This window comes from Pithys albifrons, chromosome 1 (genome assembly GCF_047495875.1).
Source record: "Pithys albifrons albifrons isolate INPA30051 chromosome 1, PitAlb_v1, whole genome shotgun sequence".
NCBI lineage: Eukaryota > Metazoa > Chordata > Aves > Passeriformes > Thamnophilidae > Pithys > Pithys albifrons.
In genome coordinates, this window is record NC_092458.1 from 2146614 (window position 1) to 2170419 (window position 23806).

The 23806-nt window shown below is 38.2% G+C and overlaps 1 protein-coding gene across 11 annotated transcripts in view; it reads left to right on the forward strand.

Annotated features, from left to right (window-relative positions):
- The window catches only part of DMD (dystrophin), a 1187916-nt gene that overhangs the window by 535343 nt on the left and 628767 nt on the right, over positions 1-23806 (forward strand). The window lies entirely within an intron of this gene.

Consider the following 23806-nt stretch of genomic DNA (forward strand, 5'->3'; position numbering starts at 1 on the left):
ACGTTGTGGAAATGTGTATAAGTTAGTTCCTTATAGTATAATTACACAGCACTGGATTTTTAGTAAGTTGTGGGGTGAACAGGAAAAGAGAGAGACAGAAAGAGATATTAAAGAGAAGGAGAGAGAAAAGAAAGAAAGAAAGGGAAAGGAAGAAGAGAGAAAGAAAGAAACAAAGGGAAAGAAAGAAAGGGAAAGAGAGAAGAAAGAAAGAGAGGGAAAGGAGAGGAACGGAAAGGAAAGGAGAGGAAAGGAAAGGAAAGGAAAGGAAAGGAAAGGAAAGGAAAGGAAAGGAAAGGAAAGGAAAGGAAAGGAAAGGAAAGGAAAGGAAAGGAAAGGAAAGGAAAGGAAAGGAAAGGAAAGGAAAGGAAAGGAAAGGAAAGGAAAGGAAAGGAAAGGAAAGGAAAGGAAAGGGGTAAGGGAAAGGAGAGGGAAAGGAAAAGGGAAAGGAGAAGGAAAGGAAAAGGGAAAGGAGAAGGAAAGGAAAGGAGAAGGAAGGGAAAGGAGGAAGGAAGGAAGGAAGCACCATCAATCCAGAGGATGAGCTGTCCAGGGTCCTCAGGGTCACCACCAAGGCTTTGTTGGGATATCTTTTAATAGATAAGTTTTCCCTACTCTGGACATAAGTTTCTCCCTTTCTATGCAAATTAGTTATCATGTGCAGTTCATTCTTAAAGACCTTTTTGAAAATGGGTCAGAGAGAGTTGGGGGACTTTTGGAGTCTTGATCCTGTCCTGCTGGATTGGTCTTTGGTTGGCAGTCCATCTTCCTTCTCGACCTGTCTGTGCTTGGGCTATGCTGTGTTGTGCTTATCTCCAGGAGCCAGAACAAGAACATTTGTCAGAGAAAAGTGCTGCCCTACCTCTGTATGCCACATTCCTCAGCCACATCCTGTTCTTTCCAGAGCATGGAATGGCTGGCTCCATGGCTGTCCGGCTATCTGTGCTTGAGACATGCACATTAGCCCCTTATCGTCCAAGCTTCTGCAGGACACTGCACCATTGATTCATTGCAATTAGTTCTTTCTGCTGTGATAGTCTTTGTCTCTTCCTGGAATATATAATTTTCTTTTAGATTAGACTTTCATTTTGAGATATTTCATCTGGTTTGTAATTATTTTAAGTGTCCAGTTGCTTTTCCAGTAAAAGAGGGATTAATTCTTAGCATGAGGTTGAAAATGTTTTTTCAAAATTTACACTAAAGTAAAATAAGAGGGACAATTATTTTGCGCCTATATCATTATGTCTGATATCACTCAGGAAAATTGGGTTTAGTAATAACTTCATTAAGACCTTGAGGCAATCCTCTATCTATTAGGGCAACATCCAGATAACATTTTATGATTGCATAGTCTCACTTCTAGTCAAATTATCTGACTTATTCTTTCTGTCCACAAGTATTTTATGACAGCAACAAAATTAAAAAGAGTTGAGATGCCAAGGAAAACACAAAAAACCCAACCACATATAATTCCCACAGAATACAGAACATACCTATATTTTGCATCTTTGCATGGATTAGCTGGATGGCTGGACTAGAGATGCCAAACTAGAGAGCACATTGACCCTCTATTCTTTTCAGAGTGTTAAAACAAATAAGATGTTCCTTCTTCTCTTCAGAAACCAATTTTTCAAAATCCTGTAACAACACAATTACCTTTGAGGCTGATACTTCCTTGTCAGATTTGGCTGAAACTGGCTAAAAAGCTAAAAAAATAATTATTGGAAATGAGTGATGGACAGCATAATCACTGAAGTCTCATTTCTTCAGGTTTTATTTGCTTAGCCTCTTAGTCTTAAAGAATTCACTAGAGTCCCATTTAGCAACTTATCTCTGTGTGTTTACACCTTTCTCCTTAATTTTCCCTCCATCCTAAACTACTGATCCAAGTGTTATATAAGATCTAGCTATGCTGATTTATAGATTTTTAAGTTCCCTAATTATTCGGAATAACAGAATAATTCAGGTTTGAAGGGACTTCACTGACCCAGTCTAACATCCTGCACAAAGCAGAGTCAGCACTAGTTGACCAGGTTACTCAAGACTTGAGCCTTCCCCTGATAAACACTCACAACCTCTTGGGAACCTGTGCCAGAGCTTGACTGTCTCCATGGTGAACTTTTTCCTTTCTTCTAGTGTAAACCCCTTATTTCCCTTTGAGCTTGTTGTTTTTCATCCTCACGCCATGTACCCCTGGGAAGAGCCTGACTGTATCTTCTCAATGGCCTCCTCGTGGTTGTTGGAGGGTTGCTGTTGAGTTCATCAAAGCCATCTCTTTGCTCAGTTCTGTCAGCCACTCCCCACAGAATAAGATTCCCAGAGCCATGACTTAGTGGTGCCTTGGTGAACTCGCTCCATTTCTTACATTAAGGTCATGTATTTACAGGACCAGAATTGGGCACTGTTCTAGATGTGGCCTAATGAGACCTGAGATTGTAGAGGTTAATATGTTCTCAGTCTGCTCACTGTGCTGCTGCAGCCCAGAATATACTTGGTCATCTTTGCTAACAGGGCACACTACTGACTCATGTCCCACTTGCTGCTCACAGGACCCCAGATCCTTTCTTCAGAGCTGCTTCCCAGCCAACCATTTTCCAAACTGCATTGTTGCAAGGGGTTTTTCCTTCTCAGGTGCTGCACTTGGCATTTGTTCTTGATGAATTTGATGCATCATGTGTTGGCTCAATGCAGCTGAATGGCAGCTCCATAATTAAGCATGTTGCCTTTTTCACTCCTGATTCTACCCTGATTATTAATGAATTAGTTGAGAGCAACCCTGTGGAGGGCTTGGGGATATTGGTGGATGAAAAATAAGATATGAGTGGCAATGTGAATTTGCAGGATAGAGAGCGAGTGGCATTCTGGGCTGTAAAGCCTTTGCTGTCTCAGAGTCCTGAGATTCAGCCTGACTGGTGGCAGAGGCTTGTGTGGGTTGAGTTCTGTGCATAATCCTCGAATTGCCTATCATCTGCTTCTCCTTCTTCAGCCATTCCTATGAGCACAAAGGGCAGGGGGAACCCTGCCAGTACTTCTCCATTCTTTACACAATCATTGTCTTTTTCTGACTTATGCAGTTTTATTTTTCTGGAACTCCGCTGTCATACTCATGAAGAAAATACAATTGGTGTGATAGGAGGGTACTGCATCTAGTGAAAAATTCTGCTAAGAAATCAGGATATAAGTATTCTTCTTTAAAGGCATGTAAAGGCTCGTGCATTCATCAGTCAGGTTTCCTGCAGCTTCTTTCTAGAATCAGCTTAATATAGACCTCTGGAATAAGTTAATAATCAGAGGTTATTGTTCTGTGGTCCTGTAGTATCTGTCCATTTTATTTAGCCAAGGGCTTGGATTTCTTGAACTTTTAAAGATTTTAAAAGTTTCAGAAAAGCAAGCATCTGCTTCTCAACAACTCAGATCCTCTGAATGTCCTTCCCAACCCTGCAGTTTTTCAGAAATATCTTCTAAGTATAATCCTTCGATATTTTATTCACAGTGTTTCTTTCAAACATGCCTACTTACTGTCAGTTCTAGTTAATAAAATTCTGAAAGTGATACTGTTTGATTGTCCTTTATTACTGTTAAACAACGGACCTCCTTCTACCATTTTTGTTGGTTATTATTGTAAGGTGCTGTGTCCAGCTGCTTTGCCTTCCCAAGTGTAATATGTATTGTAATAAATCAAATCCTCTGTAGACATATCTTAGTGCTGGCAGTTGTATGCGTGTGTGAAACTGCTTTTAGTTGCTCCATTTTAATTTTGATCTCAGATTGAGAGACACTGGCATTGTATTTGGAACCATTTTGAGAAAAGAAAAGAACTTCATCTTTACAGAGATTATGATCTGGATTTTATAGACAGATGCAGCACTTTATTCTGCAGAACTGGAAGTTAAAACATATGTATGCATAGCTCTTGGGTGCCATCTTAGCTCTGTTAGTGGTTCTGTGAGTTTAGTCTCAAAGTATAAAGCTTTAGAGCACTTACTGCTAAGGTCCTCCTGGGCAAAAGGAGGCCTTTCACAGGTGCATCAGACACATCATTCCTTTTGTTCAGATCAGAAGACAATCTTCAGTACTGATTTTCTAATTGTGTCCAGTGTGATTTGCTCCCTGTTGTGAAAGGCTATTGGAGCACCTGAACCAGATTCCCTTTGGATAAAAAAAAATCCGGAGAAATGCCCCAGGAATGCATCTAATATGCTTCAGCTGCAATGCAGCATTTTGTGTACTGGCTCACACTATAGAGGGCTTGAAGTGAAATCTCCAACCATATCAAGTGTGTAAATTGGCCTCGTTGGCTCAAAGTTAAGCATATGTTTAAGGAGTTTCTTAATGCCAGTCTAAGAAAGGAGTGACTTTTGCTACTTCCTGGCCAAGAGGGGGAGAGTTTTCTTTTTTCTGTTCCCTTTTGTCTTGTGCAGTGATCCTAAGTACTGAACTGAATTTCTGCCTTGTGTTTCGATAATATTATTTCGAGTGAGATCCATATAAACACCCAGAAATACACATATGAGAAGTGTCAGCTCCTATGACTTCATCAGTACATATCTCATGATAATGCATCTTTTGAGAAAGAATAAATATGAACTAAGACGTGAATTGAAAATGAGCAACTGAATTTTCTACAAAAAATATCAGCAAATACACTGAAGGACAAAATAGACTTTCAACAGTTTTGTGTTTGGTTTGGTATTATAGTTAATGAAAAGCAAAATATAAGGAAAAAGTAGCTGAAGAATATTCTAAATATGCTTTGAACAGCCATAAAATCAACAATTTTGGGCATACATGCCCGAAAGTAGAAATAAATACCTATGTTTCTGTTCTCAGACAAAAAAAGGAAAAAAGCCCAACAATGTAACTCATAGTTTCACTTGCTGTTTAGAAATAAGCACATTTTCAAGAATTCATATTACTGGGATGCTTGTGTATTCAGCATTTATTCAGTGGCTGACACAGAATTCTTCCATTATGTCAGAATTGTATGCCAAAATCTGGGTGCTTTTAAAGTTCAATATGATCAATTTGCCATCTTAACTTTAAAGAAATGTCTGGAAACAGGATGTTGACAAAAATAGTAAATATCAACTCCCAGAATCATCATTGTAATCTAAAGCAGTAAAAAGTCTGAACCCATTAATTCAGAAGATTAACAGTTCAGGGATGTAGGCTAAAACAAAATTCAGCTGTTTAAATATTAATTTTTGTTTAAATATCTATTAACATGTTTCCTCCAGTGTTTAATATAGGCTTCATATATTATTATAGCATGTAAAACACAGTTATTATGATTGCTTTCTGTGTAGAACTAAGAAATAATCAAAATCAAATTAATTTGCATGTTTTGCCACATAGAGTTTTCTAAAAGTTACTGACTATTGTTGAGTATTTTGTTTTTTTTCAAGGCCAAACTCTGCCAATCTCTAAGGTTACAAATATTAAGTTTTCTTAAGGAGTAGAAATTCTGCAATGTGGGATTTAAGTTGGGGGATTGTAGGGCCAGTCAAGACACATTGGTGTCTTGTAATCCATGAGATTCTCTCCTGGCTACTCTCTGACAAAACCTTCAGAACTGTTTTCTGGCTGTGTAGCACAAGACATTAATACTTAGATGTCATATGGTTAATGATGACATGGAAAGAAATCCGAAGCAGTAGTAGAAGCTGTCTTATGTCTTAAAGAGTTCCTAATTCCATATCTAGTGCTATTTAGCCTCTTACTTAGTTTGCCTCACAAATCTGGCTAAATCAATTCACAATGCCCTAAAAAACCCAACAACAACAACAACAAAACAAAACAAAACAAAAAAACAAAAACCCTATTAATTTATGAATAAGACAGGAAGAGCTGTGATATTCAGATGCTTTTTCAAGATCAGATGCAAATAATGTGATTTTCTGAGAAAAGAACCCTAAATTCCACCCCAGCCTTGCCCCCAGGCGAGCACCACTTCGCTCAAGTGCCGTCTTCCCGAACACGCACAGGGACGGAGTGAGAAACTGTGACAGATGTTACAAATACCGAAGTGTTCCGAAATTCTTTGCATTTTAATGAGTAGGGAAAGTATTGACCTGCTATCCTGTGTGTTGTGGCTTATGTCCTGCTTCAGAAAACAGCGAAGTCTTCACTTAAGGGGGTTTGGGGATTGTTTCCCCCCGTCTCTCCCGTCCCGCTCCCGGTGCCGGAGCCCCCGCAAGGGGGCGGCTTTGCAGTGCAAGTGCTCACGGTTCTGTGCGGGACCGACTAGCGAAAATTCCTTTTCCCGTCTTTTCACTGTATTTTTTACTTTCCGTCAGGGTACAGAATGCCCTCTGACTAGCTGGAAACTGAGATGAAACGTAAATCTCCGAAATCACCGAGATGTTCTTTTCCTCTCGGACTCACAGGTCTTCGTGTACCACAAAAATGTAGCACAGGCACCTACTGATCCAGGAAACGTTTGCTCTGGTGTTTTTAAGGCTCTTCCATCCTTCCTGGTTTATTTCTATTTCCCCCCATGATTTCAATGTAGAACTGGTAGGGTTAATAATTTATCATTAAGGATTTTATATCGTGGAACAAAGTATTCCTGATTTTCCTGACAGATTGAAGACTGACTTGCACATTACAATTAATAATATTTTTAAAAGCCATTATACTAATCCAATCCAATAAAATCAATAATATAATCAAGCAAGAAAATTAAGTTAAAAAACTTAAAGCTCCAATACAGACACCCCAGGCTAAACTACATTTCAATTATGATTCCTTTAAGCAGTTTTCTTTTATTTTCTCTTTGCACGACACACAACTGTGGACCTTGTCCGTGTGTGGCATTTGACAGTGTGGTAGATTAGTGAAAAATCAGAAGGCATGGAAATACTTATCAGCATAATGTTGCATTTTCATATTGTCAGGGTGATTAATGACAAGCACTGCAGTTTGACAGTGAAGGAAAAGAAGCAAATGTGGATGCATTTCTGAACTGATAGTCTTTAGCAGATATTGTGGGAGTCTGAAAGCCTTGAAATAAATTCCTCCAATAACCATGAGAGTGTCCCTGCAGTGCACTAAATAGACCAACAGTTCTCTTCACTATCTTTAAATCCTCTGGTACAGTGGCAATGCCAGTTCAAGTGCATTTCTTTTTTCCAATTTGGATGCACAATTCTTTGGTCAGTTCCTGAAGTCTCTGTGCATCCTATAAATCCATGTAATTTTCCACATCCTGTAGCAGGGAAGAGCTTATGCCCAAGATGTCTGCATAGAAGTACCCCTGAAGCACAGTGATCCTAGCAAATACCGAGCTGTTCATGGTTGTGTTGGCATCATTTCTCCAATCAGTTATGAAGATGCAGTTAGATTTGTAAACAATACCTGTATACTTTCTCTGTTTCCTTTGTTAGAAGTGGGAGGGCAGTTGTCCATATCAGACAAAGAGAAAGAGATTTATAGTTGTATGTCAAGTAAATGCAAGGGCTCTGTAAACACTTGTCTTCTGCCTTCTAATGCTAATTCTCTTTCTTATGGCACTGTAAGTCACAAGCAGCTCCATCACTTTCAGTTGATTTAAATTACCAGGGGAAAGGAAAAAGTAGGAAAAAACCTCTAGAATTCATGATTCTTGAAAGAGATAGAAATAATTTTGCAACAAGCTTTTGTTTCAGCTTATCATCTGTAGAGCAACAGTGTACAGTCATGTATTAAAACATTTATAGAAACATATTTATCAGTCAGCTTGAGTCTCTAGGTCAATTCCCAGCTGGATTTACCATGTTTAGTAAATCTCTTTTTTAGAGTTGCCATCTACAATCACAGTTGACATATCTTTTTTCTTCAGCAACTCAGATTACTTCAGTAATAGGTTACTGTTAATTCAAGTCTAGTCATGCTCCTCCAAATTAGCTGAAGCAAGGAAGCTAGTGGGATCATAAGAGAATGGTGGAATAGATAGCATTGAGAGTAGCTGCTAGAAATGTTGAAACAATAATGCTGAACATTCTTTCCATCACTTGCGCATTGTAGAACATGTTAAGATAGAGCAGAAATTATATATCAACATTTATAGTCATTTGGGGATGCCTCAGTAAACTGTCTTTGATCTCTCCCTGTGCTTAGATGGAGCAAGGTGAGACTGAAGTTGAGAACAGGATTCTTTATTCTGCTTGTTCTTTGTGCTAGCATCACTGGTAGCTCTGGGAGCGTGCTATCTGCAGCCTCTCCACTCTTAAAGATTCTGATAGAAATGGAGGAGGTGCTCTTTTTTTTTTGTGTGTGAAGATTACTGCACAGTTGAGTTCTGAGGTGTGTGTGCTTCTACAGCCTTGAATATGTTATGTCCATGCATACAGCAGGAGAAAGTTATACTGAAAAGTTGTCCATGAGCAACTTGTAGCTTTCTAGGACTTGCCATTATCTAAGATTTTTATATCATATAAACTTGTGACTTTGATTAAAGTGCATACAATAATTATTCTCTACCTTAACTTTGATCATCTGGTTACTAAAGAATGAATTATATAGCAGAAGTTAAAATTGAACTTCACAGTTTTAACTCTAAAATTTTCTATCTGTCTTCAGTTTGTAACTTCAAAGCAACAATACTGTCTTGCACAAGACAGCCAGACAGCTAGGCTCATTCTGTTCCTGTTTTATTTTTCTTTTTTTGATAATTTTATATTATTATCACCTATGTATATCCTGGGATGCAATCAGGGTTCCTTGCTAGTTAGGCTAAATGACAGCAGGTTCTTTTCTTTGTACTTTTGAAGGATGCCAAGGTGATAAGATGCTCCAGATTGCTTATCTGTATATAGAGAAGGAACAGCAATAGCTAATAGGATAGCTTTGTGATACTCTGCCTTAGTTCTAAGAAATGAGAAGGATGAGTAAATAATGCACCATTGTCATTAATGCATAGTTATTTTGGACATTTGGTATTTCTAAACCTGCCAAACAGTTTTCTTTCTGCTGCTGCCAGCAATGTTTGTAAAGGAGACTATGTATACAAATTCTTTGAATCTAGTGAGCTAAATGTGACCTCAAGGTAATGGCTGCTCACCCTAGTCCTACATTTGCTAAAGGAGAGAAGGACAAAGCTCTACTTCATAGTCACTGAACAGGTAGAGGAGAACAAAGATCTGGTGACAGTTTCCTGATTCCTGAAATCAGCAACCAAGATGTAGAGCACAGTGGCCTACGTAGCTTCCCCTTTGTACTGACAACATCTTCATCCCCTACAATAGAAATCTATTGACCTCCTGTTTCTTATTTGTGAAGTTTTTAGTGACACAGTTTGCTGACATCCTTTTGGGTTTAAAGACTTGCAGCAGTGGGGTTGACTAACACCATATTTTCCTGCGGACTACATCATGGTCACTGGAGTTTACAACTGCAGTGATTTGTCATAGCAAATCTTTTCTTACTTTTGTGGGGTTGAACTAGTTTCACAGATGAAGGTTTATGGTATATTTGTACACACAGCATATAATATTTATGATATTAACAGAAAATCCCTGTTGCAACAGGGTATAGCTGTGAAACCCCCATGTTGCACAGTTGGTATTTATACAGTATCACTGTAGGTTGGGAGCTCTGTGTCAGGTAGCAGGAGGAGCAGGACTCTTTCACAAGACAGGACAAGCCAGGACCCAAGGGTGACCCCAGTACCTGCAGTGACTGGGGCACAGGCCCACAGCATCTGGTTCAGGTGGGCACAATATCTATGGATAGTGCCAGCTGAGGGATGATCAAAAAGTGATGACCCAGGACCAGGGTCCACCCAGAGTCTGGTCATGGCCAGTGAGGCTGTGATACCTGCAGTGCCCTGGCACTCTGCTGCTTTCAGTCACTTCAGCTCAGCTGTCACTGTGGGAACATTATTTTACTAATTTTGATTTGTGACTGAAAGAAGAGGCCTGTGAGTGTTTATGGTGTTTCTCTGTGACCCTGGTGGGTAATGAAGGGAGAATGATGGAGCCTGACTGCAGCCTCAAGCATCAAAGCCACAAAAACTGTGACTACGCAAGTGGTTTTGGGAAACGTTTGCTAAATTTGGGTTAATTTTTACAACTTGCCCAAGTCTTTGTCTGCTGACCAGTTACATAACCTCTGATCCAGCTGACTGCCTAGAGAATGGTGGAGCTGCTGTAGATGGCCTGTTTCTCTGTGAGTGGCCAAGGCTTTAGTCTGTGCAGTGTGTGTGCCCCCTGGAAAGAACCCAGCACCCAGCCAGCTCACCCTTGACAGTGGGAAACAGAGTTAATCTTGTCTTCCATCTGCACAAATCTTTTGCAGTTAGGCTTGACATTAGCACTGTTTGAGTTAAAAAAATTATGTTACTACCCCAGAGTAACACATTTTCTGAGTATGAAGTCTGAATTTTAGTACTGGGCTTTTAGTGCATCACTGTATTTGCCATTTATTGGTAGAAAGCACAAGAAATCTTGGCTACAGTGATGTGATAATCCTTGAAATCAAACATTTTCTCCAGTCAGCAATTTTGTGTTTGAAATATGTTTTGCAATGTAAATTATGTACTGAAGTCATCAGTATGTACCAGTCAAAGGCTGAAAAACTGAAATAAAGCCTTTATGTATATGTACAGACATATGTACATATATATATATATTGCACATACACAGCTAAACTATGCTGTGAAGGTGGCTGTTGAATTAAATTGTTATTAGAAAAATAATTATTTGAAGATGCTAAGAAGATTTTACTTGTGTCAATGAAGAATCTAAGAATTAGGATTAAATATGATTTTAAAGGATTCTCGTTTTAATGCTCCTGATATTGTAATAGAAATGGTGTGTTGTGTGTGATTTCTTCTAATATGCAGCTCCTTCTGTCATCCAGTTTTCTACTGAGACATATTTATAGTAAGTAGAATAAATTAATTACAGAACCTTGTAATACAAGGATGTAATTCCATCTAGTAAAAACCCCTGAAGTGGAACCTTGAGATATTTGCCATGTAAGGGAAGCAAAGCATAGGTAAGTAGACTTTGCTGCTATGTCAAAGCTTTTCCCTCAGGGTAATGTCCAAAAATAAGAAAGATTGTTTTATTCTTCAGCAGCTTGTTTCATTGAGGTTTCTTGGCTAGCACAGAAAGCAGCAGGATTCCTTCTAGCTCTCATCTCCTCTTTCTTTTCTATGCATGCCTCTGTAAATGAGCATCGTGTTTTCTTCCTGACTAATTTCAAGAAAACTAAACACCTGCTTGACTTTTTAAAGTAGATAAAGCAATAACTTTTGAATTTTAAATACAATTATTTAAAAATATCTATCTACTTATTAGTCCATCTGTTGTTAAAGGAACAATGAAAGTAAGATTTCTCTAAGAAATTCAAAGACAGATCTTGGGTGACTGCACTACTTTTCTCTGTGTTTACAGAGCCTGATGTGCACAGTCAGCAGTTTGTTTCTTCTACAGTTATTCACTACTTTCATAATACTTTCAGCCCATTCTGTACAAATGCTATACTGCAGAAGCCCTGTTAGCATCAGTAAGGTTATTTACTGGGGCTGGAATGTTCTTATGACAGTCACTAGGTTCACCTGGGACTTAACAAGACCTAATCATGGCCCAGAGAACTAAACAAATAGCTTACCACACTTTGATCAAAACAAAACAACTGTTCTTCCCTAGTTGAACAACTTACTGTGTCTTTTCTCCCAGCATTTGGGAGGGATTAGTTGAATGGGGGGAAGCTGTACTGATTCCCAGGAACTGACAGAAGACTGGAAGCCTTTTTTAAACTCCTTTATGGGTTTTCTTTTTGGAAAAATCAAGCTGGCTGTCACCTTGTAAATTGAACTGTACAGCCCTCCCCTTCTTGGAAAGTGAAGTTGCTTAAGCTTAAAGAGCTTTTTTGCTGTCATTGCTGTTATCCTCTGGGGGCTATCACTGTGTTTCCTAGATAAAGAAGGAAGGGGGTAAAGTATCTGTGAAGTACCAATTGCAGGATCCTCCATAGCAGTTAGCTGGTTATTCTGGTAAGCAAGAAGGGAGTTTCAAGACTTTGTTTAGCTCTGGAGAACAGGGGGAATTTCACAATCTTTTAGTGAGAATCTGATTCGATGCTTCTTTTGACCGATAAATAAGTTTGTACCACAGAACTGCAGTTCTGCAAACTAAGGAAAATGTGATGGTATTTGAAAATTATTGGTTGTTTGTCCAATCAGTGTTAGGAACTATAATGATTTTCTTGCAGGCATGGTAGGTCATATAGCATGAATAGGATTGGAATGTCAGGTTGTCTTAAAGGAAGAAACTGCCATTTCTTTTTGGCTCCTGCCTAAACTGCCATTTCTCTCTAACTCATGTATCTGGTAAGCAGATCTGAAGAGTTGGAGAAAAAGTGTGTTCCTAGGCTGGAGACCCCTGAGATGCAGCCACAAGGTCAAGTGGGAAATAGGATTAATAAGGGCAGAGAAATTAAAGCCTCTTCAGTCCCTGTTGTAAACCCACACTTCTTAGTAGCACCTTATTACTCTTAAGAGCATCTCACTTTTTCCTGTGAAAACTCTATTGCTCATTGTGCTAAATGTTCTTAGTCATAGAATACGTGCTTCCTTCTAACAGAGGATCAACACTGAAAGAAAGAAATTTATAGTATTCCATCACAAAGCTCACCCATTCTTCTGTGTTGCTCACAGCCTTTCCAGGATTCTTTCCTGCTTCAATTTTCTTTTCTGTATATTTAATAAAACAGTAAATATTTCCACAAACTATTTATTTCGTTTTGAGGAAAAACACTGAATTTTTTTGAGGATTTATTTCCAAATTGCAAACTCCTTGATTTTATCAGAAAATTAAAAGAGCTACATTAACTTCAACCTAAGTCTGTGTTCCATAAATTTTAAATTCTTGTTGTGGATCCTGGACAATTTTCCTTGAAAGAGCCCTCAGAGGGTTTTTTGTGACACAAAAAAAGCTAATAGTCTCCAGAGACCACAAATGCAGAAAGAAAGAGGCCAAATGTACATAGTTAAAAAAAACTGTTTGTGGATTTAACCTCTTATAGTGCCTGATTAATGTCTTTGTATGACACAACAGGGTGAAAAATACTGCTGTGAACATGCCTACGAAGTCTGTAGGAACCAACTAACATGCCCATGTGCACATGTTTAAAAGGCTGGCAGCACAATGGAGCTGTCCAACTCTTTATGCTGATAAAATACCCAAAGCTTTCTCCTGTGATGTAGGACTGGAAAGATTTATAGTTGTGAATTTTCATACCGAAGTGAGTCTCTCTAAAACATCAAACTATGAGTTATGAAAACTCCACTGAGTGAAATATGCACCACAAATATTCTGTAGAGCTTTATGTATCACTTTCTTTAGTTTGTCTGCAAAGAAGGAAAATATGCCTTACAAAATAGTTAGGTCACAGTACCAATAACACAGTGTGGACATTCTAATCAAGTCTGTTTTAATAAAGCTGACATTTCAATTAACAGTTATTAACTAAAAAGATCTCTAGCTGGTACACTTATTAACTAGAAGTTAATTGTTTCTGCTTAGAAATATCATCTTTTTCTCTCCCTATTTTTTATGCCCAGAATCTTACTTTAATTCTTTAGGATCATAGAAGCACATTGTTGTACAAGAATGTGAAAGTTATTATACTCAAATCAGAGGAAAATGGAACATACTAATTATGTCGTTAAACAGAGCTCTAATATCTCAATGCAAACTTTAAATGAATAAATAAACAAACTTCTAATGTTGTTATGTCTAATTGAAACGCTGACAATCTAAATACATGCATATTCTACTAATTTCTTTGCTGTGAATGAATAAAGAACTGAACAAATAATTTTAACTTAAACTTATTTTTAAGTTGCATTTCAGATATTTTCTTTTCTGAGTAGTTTTTAATGTCCAGTGGGACTGACATGGACTATAGGAAAGATCAGAGCTTCTTAATATGTGTGCTTCTTTTCTCTGATAAACAGACTATGTCTTCTCAGCTTCTACTGATTCTTGCAGTACTGCTGTGTTCCCCCAAGACTAGATTTCTGTTTAGCTTCTGTGTTCTGAAATAAATAAGTAAGTAAATTTCAGGTAGGAGATAAATGTGGAGAGAACCTGCATTAAATGTACCTGTTACAGTCTTAATAATCTCCATAACCTTAGAATCTGTTTCAATTATATTCTGCTTTTCTCCTCCCAGTTACTGAAGATTAGGATGTGTAATGCAGACACTTTTTGCTCAGAAAGATTTATGAAGTCCTTTGCAGCAGTAGCTGACCATGTTACATTGTACAGAGCTGATCTCTAACATCACCTCAGAACCCATTTTTTAAACATTATTAATTTGCATAATTTGAGCTAGCTTTACATGTATTTTATTCTTTAAGATCAATGATGAACAGATAGGATGATGTATTTGTGAATCTTTACTAGACTTAGAACCATAGAATATACTGAGTTGGAAGGGACCCAAAAGGATCATGGAGTTCAACCCCTAGTCCTGCACAGGACAGCCCATGCACCTGAGAGCATTGCCTGAATGCTTCTTGAACTCAGACAGACTTGGTGCTGTGACCACTTCCCTGGGGAGCCTGTTCAAGTGCCCAGCCACCCTCTGGCCAAAGAACCTTTTCCTAGTATCTAACCTAAACCTCCCCTGCGCTGGACAGCCAAAGTTTATACACTGAGAGTGGCCTGCAGAACTCATAGTGGTTTTCTGGAAGTTATTCCATCCAGTCATTATAAACTTTCCTAACGGAGTTGAATGAAGTGGTAGCATATACTTGCATTGCTGACTCTGCCTTATTTGCATGCTGGTATGGCTTCAGACAGCCCAAACATTGTCTTAGTGTTTAAAAAACAGTTCCACTATCTGTCATTATTTCTATACAGTAGTAAAGGGTTGAACCTTCTTGTGGCTCATTTGTCTTCAGCAACCAACTAGATCCAGATACCTCTTTTCTTGCATGGAAATGTGCTCATCTAGTCTGTGGGCAAATGGTCTGTGGTGTCTGGATTTTGAATCAGCATACTGGATTTTCAGATCTTGTGACAAATTCCTCTCTAACTTCCAAAGGCAGCACGTTACAATACTCCTAATTTGTGCCCTACAATCAAGTGTGCTGACAGGAGTCACTTCATCTGCACTGAAAGACAGTCGGTTCCTGAGATTAGCACATTCCATGTCAGAGTCACTTATTAGGAGTCTATTAATGAAGGGTATTTATGATGCTAAATGATGTGAATGATGCCGTCATAAGGGGGAGAGTGAAAACTCTATGCCCTGAAGTACTCTAGAGTTCTCAGTTTTGATGGTGATGGCTCTACACACATGGTAAGCGTTTGAAGGAGAAACAAGTTACTTGTCAATATTTATCAAATTCTTCTTGTATCTGCTTTACATGTTAAAGTTCACAACTCGCTGCTTTCATGTGCCTCCTTTTGAACAAAATACTGCTGGGCTAAACAAAAGTACTGGACACACAGAATTCACTTTTTCCGTTCTATACCACATTCATAGAACAGGAAGGAACATGAATGTTTGCTTTGGGTGTTGCTAATATTGAAGTGTTTTTAGTATCAAGGGAATCGGTGACTATTCAATCCTCTGTGGTGTCGGTACACCTGTATATAGCACTATATCTATACTGTCTATATTTAAATTTAGATATTTATATTATCTATTCTCTACATTGACTGTAAAGGAAATTAAAATGACCAGATAGTTTTCCGAGTTATGTTGAAGTCCATTTGATCAGATGAATCTCAGTCACAGTTATTATCGAGGTAATATCCTTTTTCTTCAGTTTCTGAGTTAAAAGGTTTTGCAACTTCATGATCTGAAAAAGTCTCAGCAATTTTATTTTCCCCATAGAAGTTTGTTGCTTATCCTTTCTTGCTGTAAAGTTGTCTAATCTGGTGGAAGTATGTTGGAAATATGGTATGAATAGTGTAGTATCTACCTATGTGTTTAAGTATTCATGTATATATTTATGTATCACAGAATCATTTAGTTTGGAAAAGACCTCCAAGATCACCAAGTCCAACCTGTGACCTAATACCACCAGGTCCACTAAATCTTGTTGAGAAGTGCCACGTTTGCTCAGTTTTTAACACTTCCAGGGATAGCGACTCCACTAGTTCTCTAGGCAGCCCTCTCCAATTTTTTCCTAATATCCAACCTGAACCTCCCCTGGCATGAGCTGAGGGCATTTTCCCTCATCCTATTACAAGTTGAATGGCAGAAGAGGCCACTCCCCACCTCACTACAACCTCCTTTCAAAAAGTTGTAGAGAGCAATAAGGTCTTCGCTGAGCCTCCTTTTCTCCAGGCTAAACATCCTCAAATATATTGATACAATAATGATATGATAACATTGGTATACTTAAGCATAAATATGTATATTTAAAGAAAGATAGTGTGCTTATGTGTAACTCTGGATAACAAGTTCTATTTCTGAATCCTTTGATATCAAACATAGCATTTTGTGCCTCTTTTTAAGTAATCTTTTCTGATTACACCTACCATAAGCCCTTAATTGTATGGGTTTCCACAGAAAAGTGCAATTTGGATCTCTGTCCATATGACTGTGCTTCACATCCCACTTTTCAACAGTATGACACTTCTGCTTTCTTTTTTCTTTTTCTTTTTTTTTTTTTTTTAGCAGACAAGTGTGAAGGAAATCATAGGGGTGGAATTAAGCTAGAATAAATTTATTTCCCAAATAATAATTTAGCAAAGCTAATAAACTATAAACTGAGAGATTATAATCTTCCAAATCATATAGTTAGGTTGGCTGAGCTAATAGGGATAACTATTCCTTACATCTCAATTTGACCCTGTGTGTCACCCCGTTTTTTGGTCAGAAGATCTGACCTGGGGTCAAGGTGCCACTGCAGCATATGCAGTAAATTTGGTCCATGTAGACACTGTAGCCACTCCTCAGAGATTTCTGGACATCCAGGCTACTATGGATGCCACTTGTGAAAACCTTTAAATCACCACTAAAAAGAGTACAACTGTAGTTATACCTAAAAGCCATAGTGGACTGCCAGAACTGGTGGGGCTGGCAGGGGCTCTGGAAACACATTTGAGATTGGTTACTGCGTTGCAGGTACCACACACATTGAGACTCTGCTTTCCAAACTGATGCATACAGTCACTCTTGGAAAAACTGAAGGAAAGGGATTTTGCTTTTAAACCACTTAGAGTGCTTTAAAAGTATAGAACTTAAAGTCTTTTACTGATTAGTTGATCAGTAATCCATAAAATGTGTCAGCTACAACATGTTCTAAATCATGAGGAAATGAATTTATGAGCAGATGTATTTCCTGGTCATAAAAGAATCATTTTGTCATTAGAAAGTCTTATTTTTCTAGGACTGTATTACATTAAATTGAAAATAAATTGCAAGGCAGATGTTTGTTATAATAACACATGGGCAATTTGCTCAGGTCTTTAGTTACTAAATTCATAATTTTACAGGGAGAGTGAAAGCAATTATCCTTTTTCTTCAGTTTTCAAGTTGCTGAGTAACCTGTTCTCTACTGCATGTTATATAGAATAGAGACAATAACCTCCTAATACCAACCCTTTTAGTCATCTATACATTGTTTAAATTCTCTGTAAATCATAAAGTACAATCATATGGGTCAGCCAAAATGTCTTTTGCTATTTATTCATGAAGTAAGAACTTCTAGCTTGCTGAGTTTTATCGACAGCATCTGTTGTTGTTATTCACAAAGCTAATATGTAAAATACTCTGAATATTTATTTTAAACTAATATGTACCACTATAATATATAAATGATGAATATATGTGTTTATATAGATATTTATATGTATAAAATTCCTCATGACAACCCCATTAATTTTGTGAGGTTTTAGATAGTAGTAGTTGCCATTGTTCTGGTAACCTCTGCTATTTGGCTACTTTTCCACCAAATGCATTTTCTTTTTCCTGTTTTCCCTGGACATTGCAAATACTTTAACTACAGCAAATCATTATTCATGGTAGTCAAAGACAAAAAGTGAATTTCCAAATGCCACCACTCTGAAAATGTTTATTACATTTTAATGGTACTGGAAAATATACTTTCTGAATAAAGTATAGATTTTTCTTTGTTTTTCTATTGTACTAATGGGTATCAGAATTATTAAAGATATTTTTGTTAGAGACAGAAAAAACACTGTAAAGTATTTTTTCTAAACAGGCTCTTTGTGACTAAGAAATATTTTTGCCTTGTGGCATTATGGTGCATGCTGTCTTCCATTAATACAGTTTTCCCTGCTTGTCAATTCCTATAATTTCTGTAAGTTTAATCAATGTTTTAGTTTCAGAGAAACAGAACTGTTTACTATATGCTACACTAAGACCTAGTAACTGTTTGGATCTATGTTTCTCATCTCAAGTGAATTTTCAAAATTAAAGGGAAAAGGTGTTTTAAATTAAATATCATTGCCAAATAAAAAACCAAACCAAAACAGAACAAAAACAACACAAAACTAAAGCAAAACCAAAACAAAAAAAGAAACAAAACACAGACACACAAAAAGCCAACAAACAAAACCCAACCCCAAACACTTATTGAAAAGGCTTTTCATTGACTGGAAAGCTGTAAAAGATGAAAAAATACTTATTGAAATATAGGCATCAGTATTTTAAGAAGATAATGCTAAGTGCTCTGTTATTACTATGATTTTCAGTGAAACGAGGAAGTCTCATTTTCCACTATATACTGTAACATAACAGTAATATATAGTTGTATTCTCTACACATCTACCACACCTTAAATAGGATAAATAACACCTTGCAGGCTCAAGGAATCAACAGCCAGCACTAACTGGTGTCATCAGTTTTCTATTATTCTTCCTACTCTAAAGCCACCATTGTAGGGGGAGTTTGAGATAGGCAGTAAAAAAATAGGGAATTGAAAAGGGCAATTTTGGAGGATGAAACATATTATTACAGGTTGAACTAAGAATTCTGCCATTGGAAATCATAGGATTTAAACACTTCATAGTAATTACAGGGGACTATTGGGGGGATATCCTGTAGTATTTACTTCCAATATTGCATTACACATACTCTGTGCAACAAATTCACTGAAGTGAATTTTTCATTTATGAATTATGATGGTAATTTGGGTTTTTTTCTGCAAACTGATTTCCCCCAACTAGATATGACTTGCCAGATCTTTATAATTATGGGTCTTGCACCTGTTTCTATGCCCAGGTTATGGAAACTATTGAGTCTTGTCCCAGACTGGATCTGAACTGCAGCAGAATTTGTAAGCCAAAATGTGCTGCTGCTTCTCACTGGCACTGACTTAGAATATGTTCATGAGTGTTTTCATTTGGGTCAGGATCACCTGCTCACTGTGTTCTGCCTTGCAGCAGAAAGAACACTGGATTCAGTTGAGATGAAACCCATCTGCAAGAGGCTCTCTGAAGGAGCCTGTCTGGTGCTCTCCAGCAGTGAATGATCACCTGGTTGGTGGCACATGGGTGCAGATGGGCAGCCCCAGCAGTCTAGCACCTCTTGCTAGGACATGGCCGTGTCCTCCATGCTGGCTGTCCCACCTCCCAGCCACCATCCTGTAGTCAGGGGTACCGGGGCATTGAAGGGCAGTGCAAATACTGCTTAGTGTGTTGTTTAAACAGCAGGAGACAGGCCGTTTGAGGCTTCAGGTTCTGAGGAACTCCAGAGGGCACTGAAGATGCCCAGAAGGGTTATTTGAGAGTGTCAGGGTGCAGCAAGGCTGGGGTAAGAGGCTGCAGGTAGACAGACCTCTTCTAGATGTCCCACCATGCTTGGAGGTGGAGAGCAGAGCTGCTCTGGTGACAGTGAACAGAATGTACCATGAACAGACCTAGAGAGAAGTACCAAGGTCTGAGTCTAAATATGGTCCTGAAGCCCTGTGCAGAAACCCCAGATGAGGTTTCTCACAGTCATTTCTCCCCATGTAGCTGAGGGTCACCAAACCACAATGACAGGTCATGTTGCTGTGCCACATCAGAGTTGGCCTTAGGCAGGTCCAACCCCCTGGGCTGTGGGAAGGAGAAGAACATCACCCTGTCATTCAGAAGTGAAGGCAATTTGTCACTCATACTTCATTTTACCAGACAGATGGTACCATAAGGTGGGGTATAATAACACACAGGAACATTCTGTCTAAAAGTACAGTGTCTCCCATCATGGGGATGGAATGTGTGCATACCCTCTACATGCAGGCAAGAAATACTAGTTTGGATTTCCATAAAATTAAGTCACTGTTTGTTCCATGTAAAATGTTTGGGGGATTTCTAATGCTGGTTTTGATAGTTACACTTTGGAAAGCTGTGGAATTTTTAGTTTTATTACCGATTGCATTAATAATTTATATGTATAAGAGAGTTGCAATATATGCTACTCTTTCATTAGGTCACAATTAATCAAGGATTTCTTTTCTCTAGTGAAAAGTTGTTACATCCTTTTAATTAAGATGCCTAGGCAAAGTTCTCTAAGATACATCATTGCATCTCTGTTCTGATGAGGGAAAACTTTTTAGAAAAAAAGGATTTGGAATTTTGAAGTTCAATTCATGTGCATGGGAAAAAGTCATATTTAGTGTAGAAGTAGAATGTTTTTTATAAATTATATTAAGTCTTTCTGTTTACACTGTTGATGCACAGCATCCATTAGAATCTAATGGATTTTCTACATAATTATTTATTGTAAATGGTTATGAAATTTATTCCTCTCTCATGCTTCATAAAACTGACTTTGTATGCCTAAAAACCAACAATGATTGACATGATTCTGCTTTTTCATAGCCAATTTGTCATTGCCTTTGATATAGGGATTGACATCAGTAACTGGGGCAAGAAGAATAATACAATCAATGCAATTCAAGATATAAAAATAATTATAATGTAATTGTAATGTAGACTGTTTTTCATTTATGTAATGCTGCAGAATCTACTTTCTGGGATGAGGACAGAAATTACATTTTGCATTGATGAAAGGAAGGACATTGCCAGGTTTATTTTGGATGCAGTTTATTTTTCATTTCTGATCATTTTGTGGGTGAAAGGCAGGGTGCAGGGGTGTGAATAGAACATGAACAGCTAAGTGTTGTCCCAGAATGACCCACAGCATTACCTGCAATCAAGATCCAGATGTGGCAGTGTCTAAAATCAGATAATCACTTTGAGTCCACAACAGAGAGGAAATGCAAATTAAATATAAATTAAGCACCCAAAGTACATGAATTCTATAAAATAAAATGGAAACATCAAAACCTCTGAAAATGGGTTAGGTGTTTCTTTAAGCAATTTAATTATAGAAGTTGCTTGACAAAAACAAGTTTTCTTGTTTTGTTATCTGTAAGAATGGCCTTAAGTATTAAAGTTAATGCTCTCACATGCTAATACATAATTATTTATACTACTTTGATGTTTTGTGTATTTTTACAAGGTGCTAATTGTGCTGAATCAAGTTGACAAAACTGCATAATTTGTAGGTTAATATTAGCATAATCCTACAGTACATTTTGTAGCAACAGTATAGAAATGAAGTTTACGGAATGTTTTTTCCAATATGATGAATAAAGCACATATTTCTTATAATAATTTTCATTGCAGAAATCGTGACTTTTAGGAAAGTGTATGAATAGCATTCTTTTTCATGTGGGCCAGTTATTTTTGTGGTTTGGTAAAGCAGGAGGTATCATAAAAGTGGGTTTCATAGTTTATCAAGGAATGTTATCAAAATATCACAGAATTAATTGAAACACAGATTCAAAATTGAGTTTTGGTATACAACAACAAACCAAAAACCTTTTGTATGCCATCTTAGGATGTGACATTCCTGTTTTCAAAGGCCTTTCCTTCCACCTTTGCATGGCTTCTTAAAAACACCAATCTAAGGACATGGAACATCAAATTCCATCCCGTTGTATGGAGAGTTTACAGTTCCACTGGCAGGATATCCAAACTGGCATCTGTAAATCTCTGTGAAGGATCAATACTACCAAACAATATTAAATTTTACTTACAGGAAGATGGGTCCAAAGGTTTAGAAGAGTGATTGTCTTTGAAGGAAGGAAGTTTTGCTACATACTGCCTCAGTTGTTTTGCTTCCTTACTTTTTTTCTTTCTTGCTCTCCAGAGACAAAATAAATCTCTTATGTCATAATATGATAAATCGAAATCACTCCCACATCTATTGTTTCACATGGTCCTTTCTGGGATGTCACTACATCTATGGAAAAATTAGGGAATTGGACCAGTTGTTTTTCACTTGTTGTACTGGTTTGCCCCATGGCTCCCTCAGTAACCATTGTATGTAAGGAAGTTACAAGGATTCCACACGGGTCTTCCACGTAGCAGTGGGGGAGTGGTTTTGTTGCTGTTTCCCTGTCCTTGGTTGGAGCTGGAGGGAGGTGGTTGGAGTCTGGTCCCTCCAGTCCCTGGTGTTTCTCCTGTCCTGGGTGAGATTGTTTCATTCTTGTTCCCCTTCCTTGAGGTTTTTCATTGTGTTTGTTTTGATTCATTTGGTTTCTTTAGGTTGGGTTGGTGTCTTCCCTATTTTCCGGCTAATCAATCCCCTTTTCTCCCTTCCCCTCTCCCCTGGGGGTGGGATCCTATGTATTGTGTATACAGTGTGGTTTGTAAATGTTAGTAAATATAATTTATTCTTTTTATTCAGTTCAGTTTCTTTAGACTGCGTGTCTTTTCTGGTTTTTTTTTCCCTTTCCTTTGCTGGGAAGGTTCTGGGAGGGGAAAAGGGGGGGCCAGTCCAGGATTGGCAACAGCCAGGCCAAACCTGCGACAACTTGTCAACTCTAATATACTCAAGTTAGAGGAATAAGGCTGCCTTTCTAAGTGTCAGAGCTCATGTACAATGCTCTACATGCTTCACAACATATACAAATCACACATCCTGGTCAAGAACACAGTGCTTGTATTCAGAGTGCCTATTTGCATCTTGTTGCTGAGCATGTGCTAAGAGAAACAGGAGGACTTATCAAAAAGGAAATACTGCCCAAATATCAGCCAGTTGCCTACTTACCCACACTAGTTTGGTTTATGCCTGTCCTGGGTTGAGCTGGCAAAACACCAACTGTCCAGGACAGAGTGAAAGGGTTCCTCCTCCCCCCAACCAGCCAAGGGAAGAGAAAGGGGGAGAGGGAAAAAAAAACTTCAAAACCAGGTTTATGCTGAAACTAACTACATGTATTTATACAGAAAAGAGAAAATTAAGAGGAAACTACAATATAACACACACTTACACAAGTTACATGTATATAACAAGGCATAACTTCCCACTCCCCAATTAATACAAAGCAAAGTCTATCACACTAGATCTGTAAGTACTCTGAGAGACACATAGCAAGAAACAGAAAGAGTAACAACAAAAATGTTTCTACTTCCCTGAATGCAAACAAAATGCAAGCAGAGGCAGCAGAAGCAAGGCCTGCTCCAAGACAGAAGTTGGATCACGTCCGGCTTGTACCTTGGCCATGGCAGAACTGCCCAAGCCACTCCCACACACTGGATTTTACCCCCTTTGAGATGATGTAGTATGGTATGGAATACAATATTATTGGCTGGAAGAAGTCAGCTGTGAGCTGGCTCAGCCCAGCTTAAATCAGCTGACAATCCCAGGCCTAGCTGAACTTTAAAGCCTAAATTTAGGCCCACCTGGCTAAACCCATAACAATGCCTGTCCAAGAGGAAGAGGCTGAGTAGATGGAAGATTGAGAGAATGGAGACACTGTAGTATTTTATCTGAGTGACTTATCCCTGATGGCAAACAAGGGTGGGTCCCCAGGTAAGAGTATACAAAGCCTGTTATGACACAT